This window comes from Schistocerca cancellata, chromosome 1 (assembly GCF_023864275.1).
Source record: "Schistocerca cancellata isolate TAMUIC-IGC-003103 chromosome 1, iqSchCanc2.1, whole genome shotgun sequence".
NCBI lineage: Eukaryota > Metazoa > Arthropoda > Insecta > Orthoptera > Acrididae > Schistocerca > Schistocerca cancellata.
In genome coordinates this window covers 524,848,522-524,859,488 of record NC_064626.1, presented here as the reverse complement: position 1 = coordinate 524,859,488, position 10,967 = coordinate 524,848,522, and the positions used below count along the sequence as shown (strand labels likewise).

The window sequence follows — 10,967 nt, the reverse complement described above, 5'->3', positions numbered from 1 at the left end:
GCAAATACTTCCTCTATTCTCTCCTTTTTTACTTCTCGGCAAATACTTCCTCTATTTTCTCCTTTTTTAGCGCAGTATTCGACGCGCATTTGATCAGCATTGAGAACTTCAGTAGCTAGATACAATACGTGCCTCCCTGTATGCACACAGAGGGTTTATCATAACAACCATCAGAATCGTATTCTCCTTAATTTCACCTAAGCCACGAACACAGCTACAGCCCTGCCTGAGTAACCTTCAAATGGCTCTAAGCACTACGCGACTTAACATCAGTCCCCTAGAATTAGGAACTACTTAAACCTAACCAACCAAAGGACAGAACACACATCCATGTCCGAGGCAGGATTCGAACCTGCGACCGTAGCAGCAGCGCGGTTCCGGACTGAAACACGTAGAACCGTTCGGCCAAAGAGGCTGGCCCTGAGTAACGTGCCGCGAACTTTACGTACTAGGCGCGGGAAATCACAACTGGAATGCGGTAACTTACTTCCATACAGTATAATCAAATGCTATGTTACGTTCCAGCCAAGTGTGCCAAATATGTACACTATGTGATCAAAAGTATCCGGACACCTGGCTGAAAATGTCTTACAAGTTCGTGACGCCCTCCTTTGGTAATGCTGGAATTCAATATGGTGTTGATCCACCCTTAGTCTTGATGACAGCTTTCACTCTCGCAGGCATACGTTCAAAAAGGTGATGGAAGGATTCTTGGAGAATGGCAGCCCGTTCTACATGGAGTACTGGACTGAGGAAAGGTATCGATGTCTGTCGGTGAGGCCTTGCACGAAGGCCAAAACATCCAAAAGGTGTTCTATAGGGTTCAGGTCAGGATTGTGTGTAGGCCACTCCATTACAGGGATGTTATTGCCGTGTAACCAATCCGCCACAGGCAATGCATTATGAACAGGTGCTCTGTAGTTTTGAAAGAAGCAATCGCCATCCCCGATTTGCTCTTCAACAGTGGGAAGCAAGAAGGTGCTTAAAACATAAATTTAGGCCCGTGCTGTGATAGTGCCACGCAAAACAAGCCCACCCATGAAAGACACGACCACACCACAACACCACCGCCTCCGAATTTTACTGTTGGCACTGCATATGCTGGCAGATGACGTTCACCGGGCGTTCGCCATACCCACACAGGTGATTCGTCACTCCACACAACGTTTTTCCACTGTTCAATCGTCCAATCGCTCCTCTCACCAAACCAGGCGTAGTTTGTCATTAACCGGCGTGATGTGTGGCTTATGAGCAGCCGCTCGACCATGAAATAAAAGTTTCCTTGCCTGCCACCTAACTGTCATAGTACTTGCAGTGGATCCTGATGCAGTTTGGAATTCCTGTGTGATGGTATGGATAAATGTCTGACTATCACACATCACGACCCTCTTCGACTGTCGGCGGTCTCTGTCAGTCAACAGACGAGGTCGACCTGTACGCTTTTGAGCTATACGTGTCCCTTCACGTTTCCACTTCACTATCACATCGGAAACAGTGGGCCTAGGGATGTTTGGGTGTGTGGAAATCTCGCGTACAGACGTGTGACACAAGTGAAACCCAATCACCTGAACATGTTCGAAGTCCGTGAGCTCCGCGGAGGGCCCCATTCTGCTGTCTCACGATGTCTAAAGACTACTGAGGTCTCTGATATGGAGTACCTGGACGTAGGTGGCAGCACATTGCACCTAATATGAAAAAAGTATGTTTTTGGGGGTGTCCGGATACTTTTGATTGCATAGTGTATCTGTGTTGTGTGTGTGACTTCGATGAGAGCGTGATCACCGTACTCCTAGATTTGTGATGATTTGGATCACTATAGAAATGAAGGGCGTCCTGCTTTGGCCTAACCCGTGAAGCGCTACTTTGAGTGACAGGAAGTACGTCTTTCCCAGACTGAAATCGCGATACACGTAACCATCCATTGTTCTGGCGCCCACACCCCACATATTCGTTTTTTTTTTCAGCCGATTTCTCGAATTCGTAGAGGCAAATTCCTGAACGGTTCCTTATCTCTGCCTCTGAACCCCAGCATACGAACTATTAAAAACACATAAGAGAGCTTACATGATTTCTATACAGTTGTCATTATTCATATCGCCTTCTCCGTCTTATTAGGCTAAAACGATGATGTGCCCACATTAACGGCATTCCGCCACATAAACATAATATAATGTAATTAAAAAAACCTTCTGTCCTTCGAATACGAACATAAAAAGAAACAAATTCCACAGAAGTAGAAAAATGTAAGTCAGTGCAGGTAAATAGCTTTCCTTCTAAAGTGGCACCAAAGGGGCTTAACGTTTTCGCTCTATTGTCGGACCACTATTAACAGTGTCGCTCATCACGCACTGTGGTGGGGCACAGAAGTTACCCAGTCTCGTTGGTACATAGTATGGTGGTCAGCAATTATACACCACGAGCTCTCCTCTACTAGTCAGCGAGTTTGTGATGATTACAATCAAACCTGCCGAAAGAGTAATGACCTGAAATATTCGGTCTCTTTGTTTAGGAATTTGAGAAATTTGAAAATTCATGTTCCAATTATAGATATTGGTCCCCAACAGTGGGTATTTTTAATAATTTTGTACAGTACCAAATTTTGTTTGATGCCTACCTACCGCGTAGCAAACGATGTAAATGCAAATTTTATTTTTAAAAAAAGTGATTTTAGCGTGTCAAAATGTTTTGCGTGAATAGTAACAAATATATAAGCAAAAAATTTTAGCCGCGTTTTTTAAAAGTCAAGGGAAGTGTTCACTGGGCAATGAAGTTTACATTTACATCGTCTGGTGCACATATGACGAGCTATCAACGCTGGCCACCAAATAGTTGGCCCTGAAAAAGCATGTAATGTAAAATCAAGCTAAGAAGCAAAACGAACAAAAACCTCCTTTAGGCCTCACTTTGCTAAAATATTTTCACTTTTCACTGTTTTCAGTAAATAAAGATCCATTTATGGTGTCACAGAAGTGATGAAACATGTTTGGGTAAAAAGAAAAACAATATTTTGGCAAAAAGGCGGAACCTGTATCCTATAAAACCTGCTGGTTTTCAGTGTTATTTGAAGGAAAAATGAGAACCTGCCCTTTAAAAGCAACTGAAGTTCTAAAATTTCTCACGAGCTTTTATTTCAATGAATACAGTGACTGTTGGACTGACAGATTAACGAAAGCAAGCATCTGCTAAAGCAATGCTGGACCTTATACAGATAATCAAAATGATCTGAATAAATGTGAATTTGGTGCTGTCCTGTAATGCCGTTACTGCTACTAATGGTTAAAGTAAATATTCAGCTTGAGATGTGCAGAAAGATTTCGTCGTCCTTGTGTCTTAGCGGTAAAGGACGAGGGGTCATGCTTCCACCAACACGAACTCTGGGGCCCGATCAGCAGCTAAGAACCGTACCTGTCCCATCTGGCCGCGTCTCTGTCCCACAACCAACTCCTTAAGTTCTAGATAAATTACGCACCCTGCTCTTTTCTTCCCACCACACAGGACATGCCCAGCTCTCGTTGAATAACATTCACCCAGTCAATGGCGTGATTCCTTCTTGAACGAACAGCCCGCCAAGAAAGAACATTGCATTAAAACGCCAATGGCTTACCGGTTCTCCCTTCTTTCTCAAAAACACTGCAACTTTTGCTCCGTCTTCAAGACATCACAAATATTTCTACCAATCATGCGTTTTCGCTACCAGCTTCTAGCTTACCATCAGAGGTCCTTTGAAAGTGAAAAATTGAACCCGATATTAGGCTCTTTTTTCTGCAAGCCACGTTTCCGTAGGAAACCATATTACTTAATGCTGAAGGCGCTATTCAGAGCACAGGAAACCGCCGACCTCAAGCTGATAACATTCCTTCACTGATCTCTGCTGAGATGCAGGGCTGAAGGTGGCTCACAAACGCAAACAGCTGCAACCCCTTGTACCTCATCCAGCGACGATATTTTCACGCAGACAACACCTAAAGCTGCCTACGTATGCAGATCCCAGAAGCCGCTGTTTTCATTACATCGGACACTACTGTGCTTCATCCAGACCCATCGTTCTGCCCTGTTCCCACACTCTCTCAAAAGTTAAAACAAAAGGCGAACCGCTCAGTGTAAAATGTAGTTGAGATTTAAAGTTAGTTAGAATTCAGTGCATGCAGACACTGCTCTACAGTTCGTTTTTATAAATATTATCATCTTATTCCGCCCTGTCACTATCCTCTTCAGGAACCACACGTTTGTCTGGCCTCTCAACAGATACCCCTCCGTTGTGGTTGCACCTACGGTACGGCCATCTGTATCGCTGAGGCACGCAAGCCTCCCCACCAACGGCAAGGCCCATGGTTCATGGAATACAAACGCGTGGTTCCTGAAGATGGGCAGCAGCCTTTTCAGTAGTTGCAGGGGCAACAGTCTGGATAATTGACTGATCTCGCCTTGCAACACTAACCAAACCGGCCTTGCTGTGCTGGTACTGCCAACGGCTGAAAGCAAGGGGAAACTACAGCCGTAATTTTTCCCGAGGGCATGTAGCTTTACTGTATGGTTAAATGATGATGGCGTCCTCTTGGGTAAAATATTCCGGAGGTAAAATAGTCTCCCATTCGGATCTCAGGGCGCGGACTACTCAAGAGGACGTCGATGAGAAAGAAAACTGGCGTTCTACGGATCGGAGCGTGGAATATCAGATAGCCTAATCGGGCAGGTAGGTTAGAAAATTTAAAAAGGGAAATGGACAGGTTGAAGTTAGATGTAGTGGGAATTAGTGAAGTTCGGTGGCAGGAGGAACAACACTTTTGGTCAGGTGAATACAGGGCTATAAATACAAAATCAAATAGGGGTAATGCAGGAGTAGGTTTAATAATGAATAAAAAAATAGGAGTGCGGGTTAGTTACTACCAACAGCATAGTGAACGACTTATTGTAGCCAAGATAGACACGAAGTCCATGCCCACTACAGTAGTACAAGTTTATATGCCAACTAGCTCTGCAGATGAAGAAATTGATGAAACGTATGATGATATAAAATAAATTATTCAGATAGTGAAGGGACGCGAAAATGTAATAGTCATGGGTGACTGAAATTCTACAGTAGGAAAAGGGAGAGAAGGAAACATAGTAGGTGAATATGGAATGGGAGAGAGAAATGAAAGAGGAAGCCATCTGGTAGAATTTTTCACTGAACATAATCATAGCTAACACTTGGTTTAAGAATCATAAAAGAAGGTTGTATACATGGAAGAATCCTGGAGATACTAGAAGACATCAGATAGATTATATAATGGTAAGCAAGAGATTTAGGAATCAGGTTTTAAATTGTAAGACTTTCCAGGGGTAGATATGGACTCTGACCACAATCTATTGGTCATAAACTGTAGATTAAAACTGAAGAAACTGCAAAAAGGTGGGAATTTAAGGAGATGGGACGTGGACAAACTGACTAAACCAGAGGTTGTACAGAGTTTCAGGGAGAACATAAGGGAACAATTGACAGGAATGGGGGAAAGAAGTACAGTAGAAGAAGAAGTAGCTCTGAGGGATGACGTAGTGAAGGCAGCAGAGGATCAAGTACGTAAAAAGACGAGGGCTAGTAGAACTCCTTGGGTAACAGAAGAAATATTGAATTTAATTGATGAAAGGAGAAAATATAAAAACGCAGTAAATGAAGCAGCCAAAATGGAATACAAACGTCTCAAAAATGAGAACGACAGGAAGTGCAAAATGGCTAAGCAGGGATGGCTAGAGGACAAATGTAAGGATGTAGAGGCTTATCACACTAGCGGTAAGATAGATACTGCCTACAGGAAAATTAAAGAGACCTTTGGAGAAAAGAGAGCCATTTGTATGAATATCAAGAGCACATATGAAAACCCAGTTCTCAGCAAAGCAGGGAAAGCAGAAAGGTGGAAGGAGTATATAGAGGGTCTATACAAGGGCGATGCACTTGAGGACAATAATATGGAAATGGAAAAGGATGTAGATGAAGATGAAATGGAAGATACGATACTGCGTGAAGAGTTTGACAGAGCACTGAAAGACCTGAGTCGAAACAAGGCCCCGGGAGTAGACAACATTCCATTAGAACTACTGATGGCCTTGGGAGAGCCAGTCCTGACAAAACTCTACCATCTGGTGGTCAAGATGTATGAGACAGGCAAAATACCCTCAGACTTCAAGAAGAATATAATAATTCCAATCCCAAAGAAAGCAGGTGTTGACAGATGTGAAAGTATCCGAACTATCAGTTTAATAAGTCACAGCTGCAAAATACTAACGCGAATTCTTTACAGACGAATGGGAAAACTGGTAGAAGCTGATCTCGGGGAAGATCAGTTTGGATTCCGCAGAAATGGAACACGTGAGGGAATACTGACCTTACGACTTATCTTAGAAGAAAGATTAAGGAAAGGCAAACCTACGTTTCTAGCATTTCTAGACTTAGAGAGAGCTTTTGACAATGTTGACTGGAATACTCTCTTTCAAATTCTAAAGGTGGCAGGGGTAAAATACAGGGAGCGAAAGGCTATTTACAATTTGTACAGAAACCAAATGGCAGTTATAAGAGTCGAGGGGCATGAAAGGGAAGCAGCGGTTGCGAAGGGAGTGAGACAGGGTTTTAGCCTGTCCACGATGTTATTCAATCTGTATATTGAGCAAGCATTAAAGGAAACAAAAGAAACATTCGGAGTAGGTTTTAAAGTCCATGGAGAAAAAATAAAAATGATGAGGTTCGCCGATGCCATTGTAATTCTGTCAGAGACAGCAAAGGACTTGGAAGAGCAGTTGAACGGATTGGACAGTGTCTTGAAAGGAGGATATAAGATGAACATCAACAAAAGCAAAGCGAGTATAATGGAATGTAGTCGAATTAAGTCGGGTGATGCTGAGGGAATTAGATTAGGAAATGAGACACTTAAAGTAGTAAAGGAGTTTTGCTATTTTGCTGGCTCTGAGCACTATGGGACTTAACGTCTCAGGTCATCAGTCCCCTAGAACTTAGAACTACTTAAACCTAACTAACCTAAGGACATCACACACATCTATGCACGAGACAGGTTTCGAACCTGCGACTGTAGCGGTCACGCAGTTCCAAACTGAAGCGCTTAGAACCGCACGGCCACACCGGCCGGCAATTTTGCTATTTGGGGAGCAAGATAACTGATGATGGTCGAAGTAGAGAGGATATAAAATGTAGACTGGCAATGGCAAGGGAAGCGTTTGTGAAGAAGAGAAATTTGTTAACATCGAGTAGAGATTTAAGTGTCAGGAAGTCGTTTCTGAAAGTATTGTTATGGAGTGTAGCCATGTATGGAAGTGAAACATGGACGATAAATAGTTTAGACAAGAAGAGAATAGAAGCTTTCGAAATGTGGTTCTACAGAAGAATGCTGAAGATTAGATGAGTAGTTCACATAACTAATGGTGTGGTATTGAATAGAATTGGGAAGAAGAGGAGTTTGTGGCACAACTTGACAAGAAGAAGGGTCCGGTTGGTAGGACATGTTCTGAGGCATCAAGGGATCACAAATTTAGCATTGTAGGGCAGCGCGGAGGGTAGAAATCGTAGAGGGAGAACAAGAGATGAATACACTAAGCAGATTCAGAAGGATGTAGGTTGCAGTAAGTACTGGGAGATGAAGAAGCTCGCACAGGATAGAGAAGTATGGAGAGCTGCATCAAACCAGTCTCAGGACTGAAGACAACAACAACAACACACTATCCTCTAAGTAGATGATGATGATGAAGTCCCATACTCTGTAACAGAGCTTAGGGGACGATGCGAGAGCCGCGGGGGATTAGCCGAGCGGTCTTAGGCGCTGCAGTCATGGACTGTGCGGCTGCTCCTGGCGGAGGTTCGATTCCTCCCTCAGGCATGGGTGTGCGTGTGTTTGTCCTTAGGATAATTTAGGTTAAGTAGTTTGTAAGCTTAGGGACTGATGACCTTAGCAGTTGAGTCCCATAAGATTTCACACACGTTTGAACATTTGAACATATGACGATGTGAGAGACCCGCAGCGCCGTACTACGCAAGGTCCTAGTGGAGGTGGTTTGCCATTGCCTTCCTCCGATCGTAATGGTAATGAATGATGGTGATAAAGACGACACAACAACACCCAGTCATCTCTAGGCAAGTGAAAATCCCTGACCCCGCTGGGAATCGAACTCAGGACCCCGTGCTCGGGAAGCGAGAAAGCTACCGCGAGACTACGAGCTGTGGACTTCTAATTAGAGTGCTATTATATTAAATGAAAAGGTCATACCAGATGGCTTACCGCTTTTCAAGTGGAGTGAGCTACACCGTAAAGTATGGAGGAGTACCTGTCCAGAAATTCAGGAAACAGAGACAAATAACTTACAACCAATGGCTACATTGGTACTGATGAAACATTGCAAATGAACTTTCAGTATACCAATCAAGAGTGGTAACCAATATTCATCAAGTAAGACATCAGATGCTTCATACAATTCGTACAGGTGGTGTAGTAATTTTATTGTCGTCTTTAACGCTTGTATCGCAGTCCAATGAAACATAGTGGCCATATCAATTCTTGTACGACCTTAGAGTGAGAGTAACTTTTTACAGCTAAAGTCAATGTTTCAAACATGTTTGTATGGTAGTTCGCCGTGATTCGCTTCAGATCTTAACGCTCCATATAGCACCATACCCGAAATCCAAGTAATTGTTGGCCATTTGCTCAGCTGCCTGATTAATTTCGCCCCATCGCTATTTCATCCAGAATCCCCCGGAACGGTCTGGAGGCACGGTGGAGCTGTAATTAGGACCAATAGCGTGGACAATGGCCGGCCTGCCTTATCGACCGTTAGGGCGATGCGCTCCGTTAGGCAGCCGATCGGCCGCCCCTATTCCTGATGGCTCCGGCACAGCCAATTTGCCGCCAAGCGCCGCACTTGTTTGAACAACTTGCTTCGCGGTAGACGTTTGCGGGATTGAAGCGATGTCAGAAGATTTCATCGCTCCGTTTCCTCATTCCTGCTATGTGACATCATCAATGTAACAGCTCCTGTCTTCAAATCTCGCCCGAGATTGTTCTTTCCTTTTTTGTGAAGAATTAAACGATTGTGGGTTTGTCGGTTTCCCGAAAATTTTCTGGACAGGAGTACTGTAATCATACTTCGTACTTCGATGTATCATTCCGTATTCGCGCCACCTCAAGGGTATATGGTGTACCACATGCCATTTCACCTTACAAGGAGACCATCAGACCTGTTCGCTGTGGATTTTGACGAGTTTCAGATATATTGTTGAGGGACGTGTCCTAACGGCTTTCCACGCAACGACCTCCAGTTTCCGAGAAAATCGATGATGAAGTTTAAAGCGTATGAATGTAAAGAAAGCTGATATAACGTTTCTTATTGCCTCGATCGCATGTTTGTCCAATGGATTAGTGGTTTCGACAGGACTAAGAAGCTATCTTCAGATCCACAAAGTACTGATCATGGAATCACACCGGGCCATAAACCGCACGTTTGTTTTCGAACCAACGAAATAAAGCGTGTGGTTCATCGCACGACATGTTTTCATAATCTGTACTCTGTCGAGCTGAAGGTGGCATCTGATTCCTGTCGAAATTGGTAATCCAGTGTACATACGCGCGACAGAGACAACAAATAGCTTCACATCAAAAGCTTTCTTTACGATGAATTAATTGATCGCTCTCCAGTCGACAGTGTCAGGTATTTATGATATTTGAGCGTACTGTCTTTACCCATATCGTTAGCTTTGTTTCGAACAAGCGATCGTAGTGAAAGGTCTGAGGTATGGCTACGACGCTGGCGGTATGGGTTCAGATGCTGAAAAGTTAGTTTATTTCATCGTACAGAATATTTTTAAATAGCGTATGTCATGCAGAGTTATTAAAAATAGTGAGTCTCATCGTAGTAATTTCATTACGGCAATCCTTTTCAAAATTTTTAATCTGTTTGTTTCAAAAAAGATTACAGAATCGTCTTACACAATACATCGCTTCCTATTCTAGAACAGAACTTTAGGCACAGAGATTCTGCAGAAGTGATTTCGGAAAACAAAGTTCGTTTAAATTTAAAAAAAAAAGACTGTTCTTTTTTCGATCAGTTTCGATGTGAATCACTCGTATTTGATCATTCCTGTGAGAGCGTGTGCACTAAACTGATCAGAAAAAAGAATGTATTTTAGGGAAGTTTCTCCATGTGTTAGTGTTTAGCAAGTCGAGAGCATTTTGAATTAATTTTTCATAGTTACAATAACAAAGATATCAAATGCACACACTTATTGATACACTGTTGGTCAAAAGCAAAAATTGTTCTCATAAAGACAGTCATGATCATTTATCACAATAGTAACTACAGTTTTTTTCCAAAGTCTCATTACTAAAAGAAAATGCACACAGAAGTAGTGGATTTCCATGCAGTCTTGAAGAAGTAGTGTTGTCCTTCTAACGGAAAGACAGGCACAGTCAGTCGAAGTTGAAGAATATTGGTAGGTAGGTCATCACAGAGCAGACTACTGTGGTCCTGAAACTTCCTGGCAGATTAAAACTGTGTGCCCGACCGAGACTCGAACTCGGGACCGTTCTGCAAGGTTCGCAGGAGAGCTTCTGTAAAGTTTGGAAGGTAGGAGACGAGATACTGGCAGAAGTAAAGCTGTGAGACCGGGCGTGAGTTGTGCTTCGGTAGCTCAGTTGGTAGAGCACTTGCCTGCGAAGGCAAAGGTCCCGAGTTCGAGTCTCGGTCGGGCACACAGTTTTAATCTGCCAGGAAGTTTCATATCAGCGCACACTCCGCTGTAGAGTGAAAATCTCATTCTGGCACTGTAGTCCTGTTAGAGATTACGGTATTGGTGGGCCACCAGAGGTGCAGACCCACTGCAGTCCTTGTAGACTGCAGTCCTTGTAGGAATAATGGTATTGGTGGGCCATCAAAGATGCAGAACCAATGTAGTTCTTGCAGAGACGGTCAGCAGCCATCTGTTGCGTCTGTGC

General features: G+C 43.4%; 1 non-coding gene across 1 annotated transcript; it reads left to right on the top strand.

Moving 5' to 3' along the window:
• Positions 1–10,651: 10,651 nt before the first annotated feature.
• Trnar-gcg (transfer RNA arginine (anticodon GCG)) lies at positions 10,652–10,725 on the top strand. Its single transcript has one exon. It is a non-coding gene; the product is annotated as a tRNA-Arg (tRNA).
• Positions 10,726–10,967: the final 242 nt, after the last annotated feature.